General features: G+C 52.5%; 1 protein-coding gene across 22 annotated transcripts in view; it reads right to left on the reverse strand.

Moving 5' to 3' along the window:
* Positions 1 to 25,210, reverse strand: part of RALGPS1 (Ral GEF with PH domain and SH3 binding motif 1) — a 331,729-nt gene that overhangs the window by 70,671 nt on the left and 235,848 nt on the right. The gene's annotated exons all lie outside the window — the stretch shown is intronic.

Here is a 25,210-nt window from a genome sequence, read left to right on the forward strand (position 1 = left end):
AATGCCATTACACACGCTTTCTAGGTGAGGAAATTAGGGATCAGAGAGGTTAGGCAACTGGTCTGAGGTCGCATGCCTGGTGAGAGGCAGAGCCAGGCCCCAAATCTCATTAAACGGATTATGCCGAGAATAGCATCAGAGGTTCCAGATCATCTACAGAGAGCCCACCACCTCCCAGGTTCCTCCTCTAGTCTAAGAGCCGCTGCTCAGAGCAAAGGTGGAACCAGAAGGCTCCCTGAGAGCAAAACGACTTAGCTGATCCTCCGTGCACTGTTGTGACCTGCAGCCCTTCCTAACCTGAAGCAGAAAGCTGGAGGGCTTGTCCCGGGGGTCACTCACCCCCGGGAAGGCATCAGGGGGAGGACCTCTATAGTTGATAAATGAGTTTAGGAAAATAACTGCCCCGTTGTTGAAAACTAAGGGTAGTGGGTGTCACCAGTAGGCTGCTTCCGAGGAACCCCAGGTGAGAAGATGCAGGTCGCCACAGGGCCTGGTGGGTCGGTGTGCCTGCCTGGCTCGGCCGTTGGCCAGCTCTGTACAATGGGGAGAATAAATGTACCTCCTTGGAAGGCCACTGTGAGGCTGCAGTGAGATCAGACAAAGCGCTTTACTTGGCACCAGACAGAGCGGCTGTCCTTGCGCAGACACTGAGGGTAAAGCTGGTCTTCCCCACCGCAAGCATATCTCAGTGATAAGAGAGACCTCCCTGGAGGGTGAGGACCTGTACACAGCTCTTGGCTCTTGGTTTGCTTTATTTATGGTAACATTCTTTTAACTTCACTTATTTACATGTCACCTTCATGATTTTTACCAACGTAGCATCTACAGTATACATTTTTTTCTTTTTTTTTTTTGCGGTACGTGGGCCTCTCACTGTTGTGACCTCTCCCGTTGCGGAGCACAGGCTCCGGACGCGCAGGCTCAGCGGCCATGGCTCACGGGCCTAGCCTCTCCACAGCATGTGGGATCTTCCCAGACCGGGGCACGAACCCGTGTCCCCTGCATCGGCAGGCGGACTCTCAACCACTGCGCCACCAGGGAAGCCCCAGTATAAATTTTTTATTGTGATAAATAAACATAACACAAAATTTATTATTAGTGACATTTAGTACTGTCATGATGCTGTGCAACCACCACCGTTATCTTGTTCCAGAACATTTTCATCAACCACTCCAAAAGGAAATCCTGTACTGACTTACACTCCCCCCTCTTTTCAATCTAAGCAACCACTCATCTACTTTCGGTCTCTATGGATTTGCCACTCTGGACATTTCATACACATGGAATCATACAAGATGGGGTCTTTTGTGCCTGGTTCTTTCCCTTAGCATAGCATTCTCAAGGGTCACCGTGTTGGAGCATGTATCAATATTTCATTCCTTTTTATGGCTGAATAATATTCCATTGTATGCATATGCCATATTTTGCTCATCTATTCATCTGTTGGTGGTCATCTAGGTTGTTTCCACCCTCTGGCTACTGTGATAGTGCTGCTATGAACGTTCACATATAAGTTTTTGTGTGAATGCCTGTCTTCAATTCTTTTGGGTATATACCCAGGAGTGGAATTGCTGGGTTACAATATATTTTTTAACCTAACAGTTTTTGAGTGAAATCACGAATTTATTGTGCTAATCGCATTAAGAGAGATACTTAGCTAGCAAAGAAAGAGAGGTAATCTACATGCCATCTAAAATCAGGAGGCCCAAAAGTAGTGCACGTCCACACTCTGGGGAGCTCAGAGCTCAGGTATCCCCTCACTTACCGTGCATGAGGCTGCCAGCAGTGGGTGCTCTGGGGTGGGGTCCCGGGACCTGAGGCTAGGTTAGGTGCAGTGGCTACCGGATGGGTCAAAAGCACTGTTAGAGGGGGCTGGCCAGGGGTCAGAGCCAGAGAGGCAGCATTGGTCATCGGGCCTGAGGGGTAAGCCTCCAGCCCACGTAGTTGTGGGAACACGGGGCACCGAGGAGACAAGGAGGTGGCCTGGAGGGATGGGGTGGAGGGCCCAGGGCTTCGGCCTGCAACAAAGATGACTGCAGAGCCGAGGCCCCAGGAGGGGTCTGGGGCTAGCTGCAGGCTGTCCTGTCCTTCATTGCTCTTGAGGCCGACTCTCCAGGGGCCAGGAGGAGAGGGTGAGGCCACAGCACAGGGGCTGGCCTTCGAGCTTCCTTCACACAGGCTCCATCCGGGAGTCCAGCCCCTACTTGGAGACCTCTGCTTTGCTAATTACGGGACGCCTAGAAAGAAGGGGTTGTTTATGATGGGGACTCTTTCATCTCTGACTTAAATTATACATCATGCGCTAACGTTTTAACTCTGATGTCTTCTGGAATTCAAATGAGACATAAACATACTCCCAGAAGCACAGAGTCTACATTCATTACTGGGACCCCCTTGACCAAATAAGAGGTGTCACCAAGTCTATTTATAGCTTAAACATCTTTCCACTGTCCTTCCCTTAAAATCTATTGAGGTAGTTCCCATAGAAACAAGGAAGAGTGTCCAGCCCCAAACGGTCATTCATTCATTCATCCATTCGGGCTTCATGTCTAGGGGTCGACAGCAATCAAGTCGTGGCAGGAGAATGTGGAGAAAAAGTATAGGGGCTCTGAGCAGAGAAACGGAGTGGACAGAGAAATTTTAATTAATAAATAAAAGCGGCCATTTAAAATCCATTACATCATTAAATTTAAAATAAGACCGATGCCGAAAGCTAGCAAGGCTGTGGTGAAACGGGAAAACCCACACATTGTTGGCAGCAGGGTAAGTTGGTACCACCTTTTTGGAAAGCATTAGGGATTCCAAAGCCAGAAAAATATTGATATCCTTTGACTACGTAATGCCACTCTTAGGAACTTATTCTGAGGAAATAATTTTAAAAGAAGGGAAAACATTGTACACACAAAGGTATTCACTGCAGGGACATCTACGGTGGTTAAAAGCAAAGCAAAACAAAACAACAAAAATTGGAAACATTCTAATGTCAAACAATAGGGAAATAGCTAAGAAAATTAAAATGAACTACATGACAAGAATATGGAAACATAAGTGCTAGAACTGGTGGGGTTTGAAGTACTTAAGAAAATTTACAGCAGTCTTGCAAGGTTGTGCATTGCAAGTGCATTTTTTAAAAGAATGTATAATTCATCTTTAAGTAAGATAACACTTTATTCTAATCATTGATATTTACTGTCAGATTTAAGTTTCTCACCAAAGTAGCAATAAATATATATATTTGTTACACATATATGTAAATATAAATAGTCAACAAGCCCCCCACGTTGGGGTTTCCTCCCCAAATACCAGGAAACTTCGTGTCCCTCCTCCTCCCAGTTATTTAATTGGTTAACCATCGCGTGGGGCACACGAAATGCCCGTGAGCCCGCAGTGACTCCAGGGTCTTATTTACAGCCAGGGGCACAGAGCTTGGAGCCCTCCCTGCGGACGGAGCCACGCCGGCCTGCTGACCTCACTCGACCTGCCGGGACGGTTCCTGCTTCCCTCCAGCTGCAGCCGCCCCTCCCGTCGCCCCCGAGTCTCTGCCCCACTGGCCTTCACCCACGCAGTTGGGTGGGACCACTCCGCCTGGGATCCCAGGCCCTCGGTGGCCTGGTCCATCTCACAGGCACTCGCAGTGGAGGGTGGCACTCGCTCATGAACTTGCTGCACGGTCGTCAATCGGGCACTCTATCCCTACCCTGGGCGCCCAAGACAGAGGCTTCCCACACACCTGCACGTCAGGCCGGTCTGTAAGGACAGTGGCCTTGCTGGCTCCTGATCCCCTCCTGGAGGCATCCCCTGCTCCTCAAGAGGTGACCAGGCCTCTGACGCTCAGCCTTGGGCTTTTGCCACTGCTGGGCAGGAGAGCCGCAGCCTTGGCTAGCCCGAAACCTGGCCTGCCACCCTGATTTACTTCCCAGCAGTGGGGAGAAGGCAGGTGAAAAGGCATGAGGCCTATGTTCTCCCAGAATGTTCCAGACAGAGCAGCTAGCATTTTAGAGTGCTACTCCCATTTTCACCAACAGACCTATGTGAATGCTGCTCCCATTTTCACAAACAGCTGTGAAAAATGCCAAGTCCTGGAATGGGCTGTTGAATACGTACTACAAAATGACAAATTCCTACCAAAGACACATTTACATATGAGGTAAAAACATGCAACAAAATTTGTTGTAATTTTCTACATTCAACACGTTTTAACTAAAGAATACATTCCAAAAAAAAAAAAAAGAAAGAAAAGAAAACTTTAAAAACCCGTGTCAGCAAAAGGCTGACATTATTCTTACTTGGGAAGAAATATCCTTTATTCTGAGATTATGGCCTACTTGCATTGTTGGTATTAAAATGTTCTTCCTCGGGGAAACAATGATGATAGTTTATACTCTCTTTACTCGCCATTTAAAAATAAAGTTGGCAGCCTTGTGAGAGTCTCCAAACTTTCTTTTTGCCCATGAAATCCAAAGTCTGGGACCCACTAGCAGGAGATCACACATGTTTCTCTGGCAGCAGGCAGACTGTTGGCTGGCACGGAGGGCGCCAGAGCTGGAAAGCCCCAAGGGCGGCTTGTGAGTCAGGCAAATGAGACGGCCAGGCAGGGAGGCAGCTTTGTGTTGCTGCAGGCTGCAGGATCTCTAAAACTTAAAGAATACTTGAAGGTTGAATAAGTAGGAATTTCAGTTTGGGACAAAAACCTCAAGTTTGAGTTCTCCTCTTTCCTCTTTCTTCCAGTCAGAGTTTACGTCGTACTGTAGAGCGGAGCACCTGAACCCCGGTCTCACTCGGGGCGTCAGCCCCCGGCGCCCCTCCTTGGCCTGGCAGGTGCAGGCTGGCCAAGCCCCAGCTCTCACGCATCTCGGGAGCGGCTCCCAGCTGCTGCGCAGGCTGCCCAGTGCTGTTGGGGGGCAACCACCCAGCCCCGCGGAACGGCCATCCCTCCCGGTGCCCAACTTCCAACCTCAGAGCGGCCCCGCCTTGGTGCCTCTCTTATTCCCTTTGGTGGCTGGTTTTCCCCAAAGGCTGCCTATCCCCCACCCCCCAGCTGTCCCTCCCTGGGGGCACCCTGTCGTCTCCTAAGTGAACGACTGGGCTTCCTGCTCTGCCCTCATCTGCCTGTACCCATTCTCCACCCTCCCTCGCCTCCCTCCACCTCCGCCAGCATGGACTTCCAGGCTGACCCCATGCTCATTCTGGTATCTTTAATGTCTCCCTATCTACACTACCTTTTTTTTTTTTTAAGGTTTAAAAGAACATTTCGTTTCTGATTAAAGGGAATTTATGTTCATCCTAGAAAACAGAGAAAAGCATGAGGAGAAAAATAACTGCCTGTAATCCCACGGTTGTGAAATGAGCACTAGCGGGATCTAGGTGTGTCCCTCACATAAACATACTCCTCCGTACAAGCCGACCGCAGGCCACCGCGTGGTTCTGGTGGACAGTTCCGTTGGTGGAAGGCCCCAGAGGACTCATTCTTCAGTGGAAATGGAAAGGTCCCAACCCCGGAGGCACTGGCGCATTGTCTTATGTACTGGACACCCTAGACGCCTTCTGAGAAGGCCCCAGGAGGTGGACAGGGGCTGCCGCGGGCCCTGCTGCCAGCCCAGGGTATGTCCTGTCCAGGTCCGTCTTGACCGCACATAATCAGAGCTATCGCTTTACACAGGTGCCGGGCCAGCTCCAGGGTCTGGGTGCGGACAGGCGCACATCTGACCCCGTCAGTCAGGCCCTCCCCTGCTTCACCACCTTCTCTGGTGCCCCAAAGCCAACTCTCAAAGTGGGAGGAAAAGGAAGAGGATGGACCTCCTGGGGTGGAGAAGAGGGGCTGCAGTAACAAGAGAGCCCCAGCTCCCTCCCTCCTCCCTCCTACAGGCTTGTTGCCGTGACAATGGCCACAACAATCGTAATCATAATAGCATAAAAGCTGACCCGTGTTCAGAGGTCAGCCCATGCGGAGCATCAAGACCAGCAATCGACACGTGTCATCCACGTTCCCCAACGTGTGGACACACTCCACTGAGAGGATCATTGGTCCAGGGATGGACATTTGTATCTATTTTAACGTGTTTAGAAAAACGGCAGCAGAGCAAACCCTCAAAATCACAGATAAGAATAAAATAGATTTAAAGAGAAAAACTGAGCCAGAACATTAGTAGGATTAGTGAAGATGGTCATAAATGCCCAAAGTTTGGGGAAACATTGCATTGTCTTAGGATCCTCACAGCAGCTGTTCTATGGATGGCAAGGCGCAGGGAGGTTCCTGGCACCTGGGGAGTGACGACTGGGGTTAGGGCCTGAGCCCTGGAGACTGGGCCTCTATCGCCCTGGTCTCCGCTGAGGACACCTCTGCTTTTCCTCCCCTCCACCCTCGCTCTGCTGACCTACCGGCTACTCACACGTGGCCCAGTGGCCTCAGCCCTGCCAGGACCAGAACAGGACACAAAGAATTCAGATTAGGTTTGAGCTACAACTTACGGCCATGAAGGTGCTGCCTACCCACCAGTAACTGCGGCCCTAGTGCACTACTAATAAACCAGTAAGTCCCACAGGCTGAGGACCCCGTGCATGTCTGGCACTGGGCTTCACCGAGGGGGCTACCAGCATTATGCCCACTTTACAGTCGTGGACACTGAGACACGGAGGTGCCCGAGGTCACACAGCTAGGGAAGGACCCAGACTCTGTCCTTCAGTGGCCGACCTCCACAGGACACGCCGCTCTGTGGGCTGACAGCTGGCACGAAGGGTTCTATTTTCCAGGGCCTCCTGGACAACCTGAGGATCGTGGCAACTCGTGAGCTTGTCCAACACCTACTCCCCGGGGGGAGCCCGCGCCTGGGATGCTTCTGGCTTCCGCTTCTTGCACTGGCCTGGGATTGCTGGTGCCCGTCCACCCTCTCTCCTCGGGGCTCCCGGCTCCCGGGACGTGCTCCTTGCTCTCGCCGGCAGCTTGATGGCTGGTACTGCGCCATGAGTACTGGACCAGCTGAGTCGGGCTCGGGTCCTGAGCTCCTGTTTCAGCTCTGGCCCTTACGAGCAACACAGCCGTGGACGAACTCCCATCCTTCCCTGCAACCCCATAACCTCATCTGTAAACGAGGCGGTTGGAACTTCTGGCTCTGACAGTCAAGAACGCTTTGATCCTAGAGACCAGTGTGCTATACACCGTGTCATGAATATAAGGCTGTGGACACGAGCACACACGTGCTGTCCCCAACGCCTGGACACGGCCCACGCACCCTGCAGCTTGAGGCTCAGGCCGCACTACCTGCAGAGCCCCCCTGCCCACCTCGGCCTCTCCTCTGTAACAATCCATCGCTTTGTAATTAACGGAGGCTGATCCCCATATAAGAGGCTTCCATTCCCTGAGGGCTGCTGCCAGCTCCACATCACACCTCCCTGAACCCTCAGGCAGCCCCATTTACAGAAGAGGGACCTGGGCTCAGAGAACTTGAACAACCTGTCTGAGATCACCTGGACGACGAGGGACAGAGCAGGGTCCAAAGTCTCGTCTGCCCAACCTGTTGATTACCTGACGCCTGCGCCCCCAGGCTGTGAGCACCGAGGCCAGGGGCCACTCTGCCCTACCCAGAGCTGCCTCCCCAGCACTACCGCAGTATCTCCTCCACCACAGGCTCTTAGTAAATAGCTCTTAAATCAAAGAAGCGGCGGGGGGCGGGAGGGAAGACGTGTAACTCAGAACCCTTTTAGTTGCAAGTGACAGAAACTCACCCGGAACAGCTGCAAAATGGGGAAGGACTTTAAGAGTCTCAGAACGGCTCACAGGACCCGCAGCTGCACCTCAGAATCTGGGCAGCCCCAGGACAGCCCCAGGGAGGCTGGCGCGGGGGACTCCAGCCGGTGCTTGCTGCCTGCACAACCTACTCTCCCCTTCTTGGGGCGCAGCTGCACGCCTCATTTACTCAGGCTCTCCATGTGGCAGAGGTCAGGCCACTGGCAGCTGTGGTGTCAGGATATGACAGCACAGCAACCAAGGCAGAGAGATTCCCCCTCTCCCTGGCCTCAGAAAAACAAAACAAAACAAAACAGGCAACACTCTAACTGACCTAGTGTGAGCCCCACGACGGGCTGGGGGCTGATGTGCTGTGATGGGGCCAGATTCAGGTGTGGTCCTCTGCGGTCAGGTGGTGAGTGAGAAGGAGACCTGTGAAAGCCCCACACAGAGTGGCGGAGAGGGCGGAGCTCCATAACGCTCAGGAGACTCTCCCCTCCCGCTTGCTTCTCTCTCCTCCCACTTCACTCCATCACCTCCGCTGCCATGGCTCCCCTGGCTGGCAGCCCCAGTGGGTCTCACCCATGGAAACGCCCCACTCTGGGCTGCCGCCAACCACACCTCTCCCACCCAGTGAGCTGAGGCTCCTTGGGCAGTCCTGGGCCTTCTGGCCATCTGTGGGAAGTTCAGGTGGCCAGACTGGTGACGCCCAACCTGGGGTCGTTGGATGACTGAGGTCATTACTAGTCTATTGCAGAATTGGAGTCCACTGGGGGCACAGACATGAAATGCTTTATTCTCTCCAACGCCACTCCCCAGCTGCGCTGTGTTGACTCCCCTTTCCAATTTTGGGCAGCTGGTCCCTCAGTGAAATCTGGGCCAGATTCTGTAACTTTGCAGTCACTTTCCATTATTAGCATAGTAGCATTTCAAGATTTAAGACTCGGTTCTGTTTATTTGAAGACTTGATTCAAACCTCATTCAAAGCTCATCTCTGTTCTCCCTTCCCCCCCTCCCCTCTCCTTGGGGGTTTGGAGGAGGTGGGATGGAGGGTGCTCTGCCATTTTCTTTGTTTGAATCTCCTTCCCTAATGCCTTTCAGACTCCAGCAGACCTCACTGGGCCCACTCTCTCCGGGAGGCGGGGTGGGGAGTGAGATCCGCTCACACAGGGGTCACCTGTCACTGGTGGGAGAACCTGGTCTGGTTCCCTCTGATGCAGGAGGTGATCTGGGTCTCCTAGGGATGTGTTCAGCTGTGTCCTGGCCCCTCCATGGCTGAAGGGCAGCCAGGCACCCTCTCCCTGCCATGAGGGGCACATGTCCTGACCCCTCTCTAGGCTGGGTGTCCCCCACGGCTTGGTGCGGTGGCCACCTGGGCAGCCACAGCTCCTGCCCCACTGCCAGCTTCTGCTCCCTTCACATGGAGACACAGTAACATCTGGGGTAGCTGCTGGCATCCTGTGAGGGCCACCGCGAACGGGAATGGGAGGTGAACCCACCTCTCCCCAGACACCCGCGTTCTTTAAGCCTGGTGATTCCACAGATGCCCCCCTTCAGAAATCCCTACACCAGAAATAGGCACCAGTTTCCATGTTCAGTAGGACCTGAACTTCAGGGGCTATGTGTCAATCACCCTCTCCCTCTTCTTCCCCAGAGAGGGAGGGAGCTGAAAAGGATGCAGCCCCTGCTCTCAGCTGCCCCGGGGTGCTCCCGCACTCCACGGGGCCGAGGGTCCTGCAGTCCCTCATCACGTGCCCAGTCCCTCTCTTGTAGGAGGCACCCCAACCTTCCAAAGGACTCTCCCAGAGACTCCCCACTTGGCTCTGGGGAGAAGCACCCGTCTCATCTCAAACTACCCTTGCTGTGAGTCCAGGACGCTCTCTCCTGCACAACGCCTCCCAGATTCACAGGGGTGGGTGTGGGGAAGGGGCTGAGACTGGAGGTGGGGCCGGAAACCATCACCTCAGTTCCGTTCGACAAACATTATATAGTTACTCTCGGCTGGTCGGAAGCTCTGGTTAGCTACGAGCTTGTTAACGAGAAGGGGGTGAGGCATTTCTTTTCACCTAACACCAGCAGCATGTGTCACAGAGACAGCTTCTATTGCAACATTAAAGAAACAGAGCTCTGTATCAGTTCTGGGGACAAGACCTCGCTCCTGGTGACCCTGGGCAAGACCTCTGACTCTCTGAGGCTCGGTTTCCTCATCTACATGATGTAGATCAGGATAGAGCTTCACACTGTACCTGAACTTCACAGTACACATGGCAGCTGTGATTATTTATAGGAGTTTTCAAAACCCAGAGTTAAGAAGAGACACGAAAGGGGTCCTGGGTGGGGAAGGGATCACAGGCTTGGTGTCCTCAGGCTGCGCCGGTTCTGGCAGAGGAGCCTAGCCCAGCGCCGGGTACACGTGGGCCAGCAACACATATTTCCTTGAATGGGAGGTGTTCTCTTAATTACAGAAGACTGTTCATCTGCTACTTATTAATGAGGTGTTCTGAACACAGATTTAAACTGAATTTGGTCCAGCAACCAAAAGAGACTGTGGGTCGTAAAAAAAAAAAGAAAAAAGGAGGAGAGACCCCTGTGTGTGTGTAGGGTCGGTGGCCCTCCCATCCGGGAGGGGCGGGAGCCGGCAGCTGTCTCCCGGAGCGCCTGCTGGAGCTGGATGGCAGCCGTGAATACTTTCTTTCTTAAGTGAAGCTCTTCTCTGTGTATGCTGAATTGTGGCATTCACGGGGGGAGTGAGGACAAGAGCATTTACCAAGCGGGTACCAGGCATCCGTGGGTGCAGGCCGGGGGGCAGGGGCCGGAGACCTGGCTGGGCCAAGGCTCTAGCCAGAAAGGAAGCTGAAACCCACTCCTCCGGCCATCCCTCCGACTCCCATGGTAGGTGCTGGGGTGGGGGTGAGAGGACCGGATGAGCACTGTGACCACAGACCTCAGCAGGGGAGAGACAAGGCCCAAAATAGGTTGAGCGTCTGGGGCGTCAGCTGGGATTCGCCCCTTCCAGCAAGTCAGGGCTCAAGCATTCTGTTTACCAAACGCTCTGCACACACAGAAACCAGGACGGTCTGGATTCCACGTTACAGGGGATGGCAGGGGGTGGGGGGAGGGCGCCCCGGGGTGCGTTTCGAGGTGTTGAAAGCTTCTCTCACAATGCCAGGGAGGAGGGCCAGGTCTGGGGGTGCCCATAAAGAGCCTGGCAGAGGAAGAAAGGCGATGGCAGGCCTGCGGGCGGGCGGGGGCTCGTCCCTGCTGGGCGCACCCCACCCCAAGCAGCTCCAGCCTGGCAGGTAGCGGGAAGGGAGTGACGTCTGCAGACAAAGGCGGCTCTGCGGAGGGGAACGCCACCGAAGCATGCTCTGGAGCCCGTGAGAGTAATCGTAATCGGAACCAGCTGAGGACGGAGCTGCGCTTCCAAGGGCTGCCAGGAAGAGGGATTTCCAGCGGCAGAAGCCTGGGGATGTTTCTCTACCCAGGAGCGCTCCCCTGCCCCGCTGCTCTTCTCTGTCCTGGGCCGAGGGTGGGTGGGCATCGGGGAGCAGGGCAGCCCCCTGGGGTGCACTGTGCCTCCTCCCTTGTGTCCTCCTCATGCGGCTGGCTGCCCGCGCCACAGGCTCTGCAGATGTGGAAGTACCTTACGTGGATACGTCCTAACTGGCGACAAGAACTCTGCGAGCTTGGTGCCTCTGAATGCCCGCTTTGCAGATGACGACACTGAAGCACTGAGAGGTGACAGGAATTGCTCAAGGCCACGCAGCTAGTAAGTGGTGGGAAGCGTGTTTTTAGAGCCCACACTCTATACAGTACACTGGCCTGCCTGGTAGGAAGATGACGATGATGATGATGAAAAACTAAAGCACTTGTTACATGGCAGGCACTTTGGATACCTTATGTCATTTCATTCTCATGACAACCCTATGAAACATAGTTATTATTTTTATTATCCCCAATTTACAGACGGGGAAATGAAGGCACAAAAGATCAGTTACTTGCCCAAGGCCATTCGGCCAGGAAGGGCAGGTCTTGGGCTCAAACCCAGGTCCCTCTGACTCCAGCACCCATGACTGTACCACCAAGCCCTTCACTCATCCACCCAACAGCAATGACAACTGAGCACCCAATGCTGTGTGCCAGGCACTGTGCTGAGCACTGGGGACCCAGGGGTGACGAGGTGACCGCTTCACCCGCACAGCCTGCTGCGGGAGGGGAGAACACCAATCATACCAGTAAATAAATAAAATTCCAAGTGTGAAGGAAAGTGTATCTGGCCTGAGCGATGCTTCAGAAGGTTTTTTTTTGAGGGGGAAGCGGTGTTTGAAAATTTATAAAAGTAATTTCTGCAAGATGATTTATTATCTTTTACATGTGCCTTTTATTTCCTATTCTGTGCCAGGAAAGCAGTTGGAAGTCAGGGACGTGTTAATAAAATTGGTCGAATGAAGCTTGTTTCACAGTCCAGACATCACCTGCTGCTTAAACACCACATTTTCCCAGGTCAGTGACACCTGGCCATTTTGGTGAAGGAGAGGCAAAGGGAGAGACTAAAAGCCTCAAGCCAGCTCCCAGGAAATGGCTGCGAAAAGCCAAACCACACTCTCCCGGAGTGATGCATAACCGACACCTGCACGTGTAAAACTGCCGTCAGAAGTAGGGATGGTCACGGCTGGGCCACCCGGCCTCATGTTCTTGCAAACTCATCTATCTTGAGAAGTGGTTCCCACAGCGCCGTCCTCATGGGAACTTTTAGAAATGCAAATCCTCAGGCCCCACCCCAGGCCTACAGAATCAGAAACTCTGGGGTGGCAAACTGTGTGTTAACAAGTTCTCAGGTGATTCCAAAGTTGCTAAAGCTTGAGAACCTCTGATCTAGGATGGGCTGGAATGATGAGCATAAGGGACCCAGCACTGACTGAGTGCCTACGATGTGTCAATCACACAACATCTCAACCTTCATAGTAATTCTGGGAACAAACAGCATTATCTTACAAGTGAAGAAATGAGGATCAGAGTTTCCCTAACTTGCCCATCCTCACGCTGCTGGGAAGCTGAGAGCTTAGAGCCCGTTAACGGCTGTGGACTTTGGATGCAGACAGGCCCAGCCAGTCCAAATCCTGCCTTTGCCACTTACTGGCTGTGTGGCAGTGGGTCAACTCCCTAACCTCTCTGTGCCTGAGCTACCTCATCACTTAAAATGGAAGACAGTAAAGAGAACCTCTCCTGGAAGTTTCTGTTTTTGAGGATTCAGTGAAACAATCCACTTAAAAGGCCTCCTACCATGCCAGGCACACAGTAAGTGTGCAGAAGACGGCAGATATTTTGTAAGAGCACAGACCTTGTAAGTCCCGAAGGCTTCTGAGCCCCCAAAATTGATGTGATCAAGTGCAGGCATTGACTCTCATGTACTTCACTCACAGGAGAGCTCTTCAGACTAGTGCAGTGCCCAGCTACTCTTATTTAGAAATAATTCTACCAGATTTCTGGGACCTCAGCTGGCGAGAAGCAACAAATCAGGAGAGGGATGGGAGGCTGGGAAGGGAAGGTGACTGCTGCCTTGGAAAGAAGAGCTAGAAAAGTAACGACAAACACAGCTGCCTGGAGCTTACAGGCGGTAAAGTTAGTCTATTCACGACGACTGAGTCGCCAAGGAGAGTGTGATTAGCCACGATTTTCAGCGGCTAGTGTGCTCTGTGTGTGTGTGTCTATGTGGGTCTGTGTGAAAAGCTTAATGAGAATGGATAAAAATTTTAAAGCATTGGATGTTTCAAGAGATAACCTTGTAGCTTCCCAGTCACCTTGATTATCCAAAACGGCTTGGTCCTTGGAGCCTGAAGAGCTGAGGCTTGCCCACGACAGAGGCAGGTCACCAGGGTCTGAGAGGCCAGGCTCCTAGTGCCAGACTGCCCAAGTTCAACACTAGCCCACCACGTACCCACTCTGACCCTGGGCAAGTCAAGTAACTTCTTAAGCCTCGGTTTCTGCCTCTGAAAATTGGGTAATAATAAAGGAACCTATCTCTTGGGGTTGCTCTGAGGATCAGTAAGCACTCAGTAAATGTTACAAGTCACATTGGGATGTGCACATGTGCACTTTCCACAAGCCTGCTTCCCGCCATGTTGGTTAAGCAGACTTCAAATACAGACCAAGGCAGGGGCAGGGAGGCAACTCTATGCCTAAAGGACTGTTGGTCGTGAGGCTCTGCGGGAGTGGTTCTGGGACCGACAGACATGTAAACCAGAGAGGGAAAACTAAAGGAGGCCATCTGGAGAGATACAAAATGACCAGTGACCTCCCGAGGACCCAGTGTGTTGGAAACCCAGGATGATGGGGCTCCCAGTTACTAAAGGAAGAGAGCCAGCATTTACCAAACACCTACAGTGGAGCCTGTATTGCACTAGGGTATTTGCACCCACATTGATTCACTTATTCCTGCCGGCCGTTCTGGGAAGGCGGTGTTACCATCCACAGTTGCTAAGTGAGGGTACTAAGACGCAGAGAGGACTGGTAGCTTTCAGAAGCCACGTGGCTCATAAGAGGCAGAGGTAGAATGCAAGGCCAGGCCTGGCTGACCCCCGTCACGCCACCACGCCAGCCACGGCCCAGCAGGGAGGGGGCGCTGGCGATACACCTGTCCTCACTTTCTCGCCACTCTCTCATCACCTGCTGGCACCTGCCATTGGCCAGAAGGTAAGGGAGCCCATGGAGGCAATCCACACAGGTCAGGCTCTGGGCACGGGGCAGCAACTGGAGAATATCTAGCACAGGGGAAGCCTGTCCCCTGCCCTCCAGAGTTTCAGCCTCAGAGCTGAGGTTTATCCAGTCCAGCACAGGGAGGGTGAGAGGAAGGGCAGTGGGGGTGGTCTGGAGGCTAGCAGGGCTGAAGCAAGCCTCCTGCACCAGCTGCCCCTACTCCCTGCAGGGCCTGTGTGGGTGCCCCTGAGATGCCACACTCCAGACCTACCAGTCAGAGAAGCCAGGGCAGGTCTGAGAGCCTTAAGCCCAGGAAGATGAAGAAACAACCCATTCTGATTTTCAAGGGCCACAGCTACAAGTTCTCGCCTCTCCTTGACAGGGCCTGCTGCAAAGTTCCCCTTGCAGCTTTGGGGCAGCGGAGCCATGAATCTTTGCTGAAAACAATTTCCAGCAAGCCCCAGGAGACCCTGAGCTGTCCATGTCTCTCCAGATAGTAACCTTGTGAGCACCCACCTCAGGAGCTACCTCAAGGATGAAAACAAACTAGTCCACTCCAGCCTGAGGGGACACACAGGATCACATTAACAGCAATTCAAAAATGTTTTATAGACCCCACCAGCATACCTGCAGCACCTCAAGCTCATTCCCAAGTTTCCCCCAGTTATTTCTGGTAGTGTCTAGGGTGGGGTCTCCTCACTCCAGCTCCTTGCTGGTACCTGTTTCCCCACACTCCTAGAGGATGGTGCCCAGCACTACCCAACTGTCAGTGCTGGCTGTGGTCAGGGCTGCCATGTACAGCCGCACAGGGTGTGCACTGCCCAACTGGACAGGGCAGTCCCGACTGTGGGTCACTACCTTGTTCCCAGAACTCTACTTCTAGGGCTCCCAAGTGGCAAACCTTCAAGGTGCTTATCAGTGCAGCACGATGCTCACCATATCAGAGGCGCGCTGGGTTTCTGTCAGCTCTTCCTCCAAAACCTAGCCTGAGTCCACTGGTCACTATCTCCTTGACACTGCCCTGGTGCCAGCCCCCTTGCTTCTCATCTGGACAGCCCCTCAAGTCTCCTAACGGTGTTCTCAGCTCCACGCTTATTCCGCCCGGACCACTCTCCACCCAGTACCAAGAGGGACAATGAGAAAACGCAAAGCAGTGCATATCATCTTCCTGCCTGCAACCCTCCAGGGGCCTCGACTGCGCTCTGAATCCAACCCTAAGGCCTCACCTGGCCTACAGGACCTGCCCGGCCTGCCTCTCTCGTTCTGCCTCCCTCCAGTCTCCTGCTTGGCCCCTCTGCTGGGCCACACTGATCTTTCAGGGCCAAGCTCATTCCCACCCCATTGCTTTTGCACGTGCTGTTCCTTTGCATGGCTGCCTCCTTCCAGTCTTTGGGCCTTGATTCACGTGACCCTCCCTCCTAGAAGCCTTCCCTGAGCACCCCGTTTAAAATAGCCTCCCTCCCACCCCCGCCCACCCCGATCTTTCCTATTCCATTAACTGGTTTCATCAGTCTGGAAATTATCACATCTCTTCATTGTCTGCCTCCTTAAAGAGACATATACTCCAAAAGGCCAGGGGCTGTGTCTGTCTTGTTCACTGCTGCGTCCCCAGCTCCTGGCACCGTAAACATGTGTGAAGTAACTGAGTGGATGTCTCCCACAGAAGAGGGGGCCTTTGCTCTGCCCCACGGCGCTCGCTGAGACTTGTGGCCCCTAGTCTCACGGCTCAGCACTGCGTGAGCCCTGGTCTCACCACGAGTGCAGTGAAATCAGCTCCTCCGGCCTCTGCTGAGAGCCCTCGCTGTCCAGAGCTCAAGCTCAAGCTGCTCTCTGGGAGCCAGGCCGGATTCAGGCTCCATCCTGGTGGCACCGGAGGTCCACGTGCCTGGGTCTGCGTCTTGGCTCCATCGCTTCTGCTGTAGGCCCTTGGGCAAGCTACTTCATCTCTCTAAACCTTATTTTTCTCAGCTCTAAAAGGAGGAAAGTGGTGCTTCTTACCACCTGGAGTTGTGAATATAAAGAAGATAATTCACATGGGCCTTCCGCACAGCGCCTGCGCCCAGTAAACGCTCAACCAGTGTCGTCGCCATTACTAGTTCCCATGAAGTTGTCGCCCACGTGTTCTTCCGGGACCCGAGCGCAGCCATCCTCCCATATCTGCTCAAGCAAAGCAAATCCAGAACCGTACCCCCCCACCCCCCGCCCCAGGCGCTGGCTCATCGCTTTGGATGCCAGCTACAGATAACTTGTGAACAGCAGCTCCCTACGGGTTCACTGAGAAAGATGAAATGAGGGATTTAAAGAGAAATGACTAATATCCGTCATCCCCAGAGATGCACACAACATGGGCCTATCCTCAAGGAACTCACAGCGCAGGAGAGGAGAGCAGATCTGCAAGCGAACGCATCCACTGGGAGGGGGTGACGTCAGCGCCGAGTGGCGGTCCCGTGGACTCAGGTGGCCCCCTGCAAACACGCAGCCCGAACACTACGGAGAACCTCACGTCAAGTCAGATTTTATCACCAAATGAACTTGTGCCAAACTTCTAAAAAAAGGCTTGCTGGGGTGTTTTGTTTGTTTGTTTGTCTGTTACTTTTTCAGCGATCTGGGGTTCTGAATTTGTGGAGGAGGGAGTGTGCTCTCGCAGTCAGGGCCGAGTCATCCAACAGGTGCAGCCAGGCACAGGGCCGGGGGCTCACGATACTATCAGGGGCCCCGAAAATGTTCTAGCTTCCTTTAAAATGAGAGCAAAAAGTGCAATTTTAGGTCAGAAAATGCTTTAATATATAATGTTAGCATATTTGTCCTTACACCAATGCAGTCATGGAAGATGGTTTTTAATATTTTTAGTGGGGGAAGGAGCTCACCAAGTGCCCAGGGTGGGAGGGAGTTGCGGGCCCTGCTTGAAGCGCTGCCCGCACAGAACCCGGGAGGACTGGCTGAGATAAGGCCAGGGAACGGACGGGCACAATGCCCGATACGGAGTAAACAATAAACGATGACGACAGTAACGACCGTGATATTTTCAGTCTCTTTTTTCTCACCTATAAAATGGAGTAACTGCTGCCCTCCCCACCCCCAGGCCTGCCGTGAGACTCAAGGGAGACAACAAACGCCAAAACACTTTGGGGACCAGCCCTGCCTGCAGAGGAGAGGGGTAAGACCGGGGACACCGACATCAACCACTTGGACCAGGAACGTGAGCGGACGCCCCTCTGCTGCCTCACCCGCACCCGACGGGACGGCCCCGAAAGGCCCATCACAGGTACTGCCTTCCTTCATGTACCTGCCTGGCAGACGGATTAGTGGAGAAGGGGGGAGGGCAAGGCTGGGGCAGGGGCACCCGGGAGCCAGATCAGTGGAGGAGGGAGTTACTCAGGACTCCCAGAGCCAGCTTGGGGCAGGCCTGGGGCAGCTCGTCAGGGGTTTAGACACAGCCTCGCCACGTCAGAGCGGCTGTCTTTCTCTCCTTGGTCTCCTCCCCGCTCTTCTCCTAGGTAGACTCCCGAATGGTGCCCCGTGCTGCCCTCACCCCTGAGACCCTGAGTCAGAAACCCTGGATGAGCTTTCGAAGGCTAGTATTGCCCTGCAGTCATTCAACAGTCATTCACTAGCGTGTGCTTCTATGCACTAGGCCTCAAGCAAGATGCTCAGGCCAGAGCCCACAATGAGGCAGCCCCAGGCCCAGCCCTCGGAGCTCTATGATGACACCAGCCCATCTCCCCGCCAGCGCCAGCACCTCTGCTTCGTGATCCCACCCTGGCCTCGTGCCTGGGGAGCTCACTCCATCGATCTCTTGCCAGAAGCCCTCATTTATCCGCTCAGCCGCCTCGCTGGGCCCCAGGACAGATAAGCGAGGTCGGCAACAGCTTGGCTACCCCTCGGGACGAGAATTTCAGCAGGTATCTATCTGCAAGCAAATTGCGGTCCTTTCCCACTGACCGTAAAACTGCCTCCAGTCCCTCATCTCCTGTTTAGGACAAAGGTCCCGTCTGATACAGACAACAGTGTTCCAGAAGCAACCGTTTTTAAACATTTTATGCTGGATGGGGATGATTTTAAACAGCTTTGGAAATTTGGGTTGATATTCTTCACTAAATTTGGGAATGTGTTGGCGGGGGAGGTTGGGGGCCATTATTCCTTTAAATATTTCTTCTGCACAATTCTCTCTCCCTTCCCCTTCTGGAACTCCACTTACACAGTTGGCATTGTCCCACAGGTCACTGAAGCACCATTTATTTATCTTTATCTTTAAAAAAAAAAATCTCTGTGCTTGTTTGGATCATTTCTATTACCTGGCTTCAAGTTTGCTGATCCTTTATTCTATAGGATTTAATCTGCTGTTAATTTTATCCAAATTATGTTTCATGTCAGGTGCTGTACCCTTTTGGCTTTAGAATTGCCACTTAGTTTATTTTTATGTGACCCATTTCTCTTCTGAGATTCCCTATCCATGCGTTCATTCTGTACTTCATTTCGTGAAAACCCTGTACAAATTCATAACATGTACACATTTTCAAGTCCTTCTTTACTGATTCCGACATCTGGGTCATCGGTGGGTCTAATTTTATTATTTCTCTTGATCGTGGGTCACGTTTTCTTGCTTCTTCACACGCCTATAATTTTTAAGTTGTGTGCTGGACATTTTGGATGCTACGTTGAAAAGACTCAGTATTTTATTGTCTTCCTCTCAAGAATGTTGTGTTTCGTTCTGGCAGGCAGTTAAATTACTGGCATATTCCCTTGACCTTGTGGAGGCTTGGTTTTTAGGTTTTGTTCAGGTAGGTTTATTTTGGTTTTGCCCTTAATCCTAGAGTATAACCCTTAATCCTGGGTTCACTTGTAAGGCATGGCCTTTCTGGGATTAAATTGAGAGCCTTAAGTGCTGGCTAAGCCCCATTAACTTGGCAGGACTTGAACTCCAAACTCCATCTTTCAGGCAGCTGCTGAACTTTCTGCCTCTCAGCTGCTGCTTTCTTTTGGGCTCCCAGGACTCTCTCTCTCTCTCTCTCTCTCTCTCTCTCTCCATGTATACAATTTAGGGGTTAACTAAGGAATCAAGGGGAATTTGTATAGTAGTTTTGGAGCTCCTCATTCTGTGGCTTTCTCCTTTCTAGCATTTCCCCCTTCAATTTCCATCCTCAAGGTCCAATCTCTTTCTCTTCTTCCCAGCCAGTAATGCTGCTGCATTCTGTTTTGTCATTCTGTGTATCACCATGAGTAGGGAAATACCCTAGTGAGCTTCCTGTCTTTCAAGGAACATGTCTCCTCCAGCTTCTATTGCTTTGGATTGCTTTCAAGCAGCTGTCTTTTGTATATTATCCAGCTTTTATCATTGTTACTGACCAGTGGGTTACTTCAATACAACCTACTCCTCCTTTTCAGGAACTGGACCTCCGCACATCCCAGCGGAATTCGCCTTCTCACCCAAACCTCCTGCTTTTTACTGATGCCTTACCATAAACCTAGCCCGCTGGTTGGTGGTCCTTAATTCAGTTGTCTGCCCTCCCTGTTCTCGGTCATAGTCTGTTGGGAAATATCAGCCCCGATAATTCACAGTTTGGTTCAGCTCAGTGTGCCCACCAGCGCACTAGAAGATGAAAGAGATGTGTGGCCTCACAAGCCTCGTTAGAGCACCTTATGTAGCTACCTGCGATGGGCTGGGTGTCAAGCTCAATATTTTACACTTATCTTTTTTTTCTTCTCCCCCCAAAACCCTATGAGGGAAGTATTACTATTTTGTTCTACTAACAAGAAGAGTGAGGCTTGGCAAAGTGGGCTTCCTTGCACCAGGCCACACTGCTAGGCAGTAATGGGACTGTGATGAAGACTTACATCAAAGATAGCAGGAACACTGTGCTGTGTTGTCCTGAAAACAAATTACATTTCTTCGATTCTAACGTTTTAACACTTTTTTCTTGTTTTAGGATCTCTGAAATCCAGAGGCATCTTAAAGTTAGTAGCGTGTCAGGGTTTAATTGGCAGTACTTTGTCTCTTTTACTAGAACATGACTCATTTAATGGTTGACGACTTCTCAGATTCGAGGAAGTGTGGCAGTTTTTAGTGATCAAGGCCGCAGTGAGGCTGAGCCATGGGTGAGGGACAAAAAGGCAAGGCCCCTCCTCTCCTGGTCAGCTGGTCTTGGAAAGGCCTACAGGAGTGTCTGAGCATCAGGAAGGCTGTGGAACTGCCAGAAGCGTCCATCCCTCCAGATTTAATGAAGCAGCTGCCTCTGAGCTGAGAGTGAGCCAGCTGGTCCCCTCCTCTCCTGGAGGCCTTGTGGTCGGGTCCTGTGACTTACTGCCTCATGTCTGGCAGGGGAGCCACATGTTTCCTGGTGAGAAGTTAGGAGACTTCTTTTATGGGAAGTATCTAAGGCAGTGCTAGTAGTCATCCTATACTACCCAGTGTCACAGAGGATGTCCCAGCACACGGAAAGCCCTACGAGGACGCTGTGTCTGTGAAGTGCTTGCCAGGCAAGTCTATCCAAGTGTCAGCACAGGGTGTATGCTCAGTTACAAAGCGGTTTGGAGAGCCTGTTGTCAGCTTGTCCATCTCATTCCCGACTTCCCAACCCACCTGCCAGGGGACAGAGTCCGGGCAGTGCCTCTTCTCAAGCCTGGACATCACCTGCCAAACACATTCACTGCTCAGGCAACAGATACTTATTAAACCCCATCTGAGCACTACCTATGGGCTCCAGGCCAATTTGCCCGAAGCCAATTTGCTGAGACTTCAGTTGAGTGGTTTTCATTTTGTCTTCGTAACAGTATCTTAAGGAATGCTCATTTGGTTTGTCGCCTCTCTCTCACCCTGCAGCTCACGTGGGGGCTTGTCCCCAAGAGGGGAGACTGAAGAACAGAGACAGGAGAGATTTAATTTTCGTTTCCTGGTTTTCTTCGTAGGTTCGTAACAAACACTTCACAGGAAATTTCCAAAGCTGTTTAAAATCATCCCCATCCAGCATAAAATGTTTAAAAACGGTTGCTTCTGGAACACTGTTGTCTGTATCAGACGGGACCTTTGTCCTAAACAGGAGATGAGGGACTGGAGGCAGTTTTACGGTCAGTGGGAAAGGACCGCAATTTGCTTGCAGATAGATACCTGCTGAAATTCTCGTCCCGAGGGGTAGCCAAGCTGTTGCCGACCTCGCTTATCTGTCCTGGGGCCCAGCGAGGCGGCTGAGCGGATAAATGAGGGCTTCTGGCGTCAGATCAATATCTGATCTAAGAAGCTCAGTGAATCCCATACAGAATAAATATGAAGAAAATCAAACCTAGTCACATCATCGTCAAATTACTGAAAATCAAAGATAGACAGAAATCTTAAAAGAAGTCAGAGGGGAAGAGACCCACCACGTACACAGGAACAACTGCAAGGAAGAGAGCTGACTGCTCATTAGAAATAGTGTAAGCCAGGAGACAATGGAAAGGCGTTTCAAAAGTGCCGAAAGGAAAAAATCAGCTTGGGAAATGTGAAGCCTGAAATGCTGGTAAGACTCTGAGGTTGCGAGATACAGCAAAAACCCCCTCCCAAGCACCCCTGTCTACGTAACACACATTATTCGTGCACTTCCCCCCGCCTCAGCCCCCACCCCTCATACACAGTTATCTCAGTAGAACATCCCAACATTCCCAACAGGAAAAAGAAAAAACAAAAGAACTGTTAACTGTCAGGAAGGTGATAAATAGGAAAACACATGAAATTTATACAAACTGTGGGACATAATGAAGATTCTTTGTATTCTGCCACCATGTAAACATCACACATCTTTTTCATTCTGGTAAAAACTATACAAAGAAAAAGAAAGATTCCCTTTTCCTCAAATGCTTTAGTCACATGACACCGGTCCAACAGGCAGGTGGAAACGCAGGGATGGTGCTCACTGAGGTCAGGAGGATTCCAAGATCTGGGAGCCATCAAGGTGGAGGCTTGACGAGGATGTTCTGGGTACGAGTGGGGAGGAGCCTGGGGGCAGGGAGAAGCGGCAGCAACTTCCTGAGCAATGGCGAGTGCCAGGCATTGTGCTAAGCGCGTTAGGTATGTTATCTTATCTCAATCCTCACACTAACCCCTAGGAGTCAGTATTATCATTGCCTTTTTTAACAGGAGGAAACAAAGTTTGAGAGAGAATTGGAAAGTTGCCCAGGTTAGTGACAGAGCTGGGATTTGAGCACAGGTTCGTCAGCCTCTGAGCCACAGCTCTTTACCCTCCCCTGCCAGCCATCCGTTTATTCACTCTGCTGTGCTGGGCTGGACAAAAGGAGAGCTCCACACGGCCCACGCCACACATGCCCCCATGCTCAGGGGACTCCCGGGCAACTAAAACGACCAGAGCCAACGTTACTGAGCACTTACCATGTGTGTTACACTTAACGTGTCACATCTTATTTAATTTTCACAACAGCCCTGTGGGGTAAATCCTTACATCATCTTCATTTTCCACAGGAGGAAAGTGAGGCTCAGGGCTACTGGCGGTAGAACCAGAATTTGACTGCCCAGCTCAGGCTCCCCAGGGGTGTGCTTGATTGCCCAAGGCCACCAACAGGGCAGGGGGTGAGGAAAGATGGGCAGGGCACGGCCACCCTGCTGCTCCTTTCCCACTTGGTGGGATCCCAGGAACTTGGAATTGTGAAAGCAAATCTGTTTAGCAACCAAGGGACTTGGGCTGCACCTATTCCCAGAGCAGGGGGGATGTCCTGGGAATGCTTCCTGCCCCAGGGGGTCCCATCGCTTCCAACCACCTCTCTCACCAAGACAGCTGCAACCAACTCCCAGCAGCTCTGATGCCTTGGCCGCCGCACCTGTCAATCCAGTCAACACCAGCGTGGCCCTCTTAGAAACAAAAGCAAGGTGGAAGGAACCCTGTCCTGCTCAGAACCTTGCAGTGCTTCCTGACTGCCCTCGGGATGAAGTCCCCCCTCTGACAAGGCCTCATCCTCTGCCACGCTCCCCTTCTCTCCTCCACACCGCACTCCTCTCAGCTCCTGGAAGAACTCACAGTTGCCCTTGCCTCAGGGTCCGCTCCTGTTACTACTGCAGCGTAACAAATTACCACCAAAACTTTGCGGCCTCAAATAACCATTTCCTTATCCTCATGGGTTCTGTGGGTCAGGAATTCGGGCACGGAACACTAGGATGGCTTATCTCTGCTGCCTGATGGCTGGGGCCTCAGCAGGAAGACGCTATAGCTGGGGATGACTCAATGGCGAGGGGCCTCTTTCCTCACACGCCTGGGGGTTGATGCCAGCTGCCAGCTGGGACCCATGGTACATGCAGTCTTCACACGTCAGCTTCCGGGTAGCTGGACTTCTTGGGGTCCAGCTTGGCTCATGGCGCCAACACAGAGTGTGCCAGTGAACAAGGCAAAAGCTGCACTGGCTTCTTTCACCCAGTCTTGGCAGTCGGGTAGTGTCACTCCCACTGCATTCTACTGGTTACAAGCAAGTCAGAAACCACCCACATTCAAGGGGAGGGGGCAGAGATCCTACCTCTCATTGGGAGGAGTGTCAAGGTCTCACTGTGGCGGGGAGATATTGTTGGGGCCACTTCATCTGCTATTCTCTCCGCCCAGGCCACCCTCCCTCTAACCTCACCACCTGCTAACTCTGACCCATCCTCCAGGTTTCAGCTGAAGCACCACTTTGTCAGGGGCCTGCCCTGACTGCTTCATCAGACATCCTGCTTAGATACTCCCTGTGCCCGGTACTTCTCAGGTGCCCAAGTCTGTCTGTCTGTCTCCCCTCCGGCCTGCGAGCTCTGTGAGGACAGGGACTTTGCCTTCCTGGTGCTGGCTCAGAGCAGGTTCCCAAAAAATACATCCTGGAAAAGAGAGTCAGAGAGAGAGAGAGAAAGAAGGAGGGAGGGAGGGAAAGAAGGGAATATGCCTGCATCCAGGCTGTCTAGGGCGCAGCTCAGAAGAAGCTGGGCCCCTCTCATATGCTCCGGCTGATCTTGAGCCCCCAGCCTGCCATGGCCCCACCAGGATCCTCCAGGCCCTCTGGAAAATCCACAGGGCGGGCAACACCGTCACCTCCGGAGTCGACGTTGGGAAGGTTTCTGTGCCATCCTGCTGTCTGGCTAATGTGGTGGCCTGTAAGATGCTGGGGTCTTCTGGCAAAGAACACCTTTGCCAGAGGACAAGGTCTGAGCAGGATGGGAGAAGCTGAGGCAAGAAGGAAAGGTGCTCTCCTTCTGCAAAGACAGGGGTGGCTATCCTGGGGAGGGGAGGAGCACGGTGGACCCAGGAACATGATACACCGTGCCTAGCGGCGCAGAGAACCCCACTGAAGTTTCTCTCCCAATTTGTACCCAAACATCATCATCACCACCACCATCATCACTAAAAATGTTTTAAAAGGGAAAGGAGAGTTACCACCAACACTGCACAAGGCTGTTGTCCAGGCAGAGGACAAACCTGCCCTGGCTGCTCCTTCCCAGGACTCGCCTCCGCCCACTGAGCAGGCCCGTCCCCCTGGCCTGTGCCAATGAGCCTGTAGGGCCGCTCGCTGCGTGGGGTCCAGTGCTGTCTCTTCTCTTGCTCTGACTCCACAAACATTCATGAGCTCTGTCTCGGGGGCAGGCTCTGTGCTGAGGGTGCCGATGGACTCCCATCATGTGTTCCTCAAAGAGCCGGACGGGAGGTCCCAGCGGAAGTTCTGGGAGCGCGAGCCCTGACCTGCTGGACGCCAGAGTCCTGAGTTCAGTCCACTAAGGCCTCCTCGCCCTACGCCGAGGCCTTTCCTGCACGACCTCATAGAACCCTCGCCGCAGCCCTTGGAGGTAGATTA

Source organism: Pseudorca crassidens, chromosome 7, assembly GCF_039906515.1.
Source record: "Pseudorca crassidens isolate mPseCra1 chromosome 7, mPseCra1.hap1, whole genome shotgun sequence".
NCBI lineage: Eukaryota > Metazoa > Chordata > Mammalia > Artiodactyla > Delphinidae > Pseudorca > Pseudorca crassidens.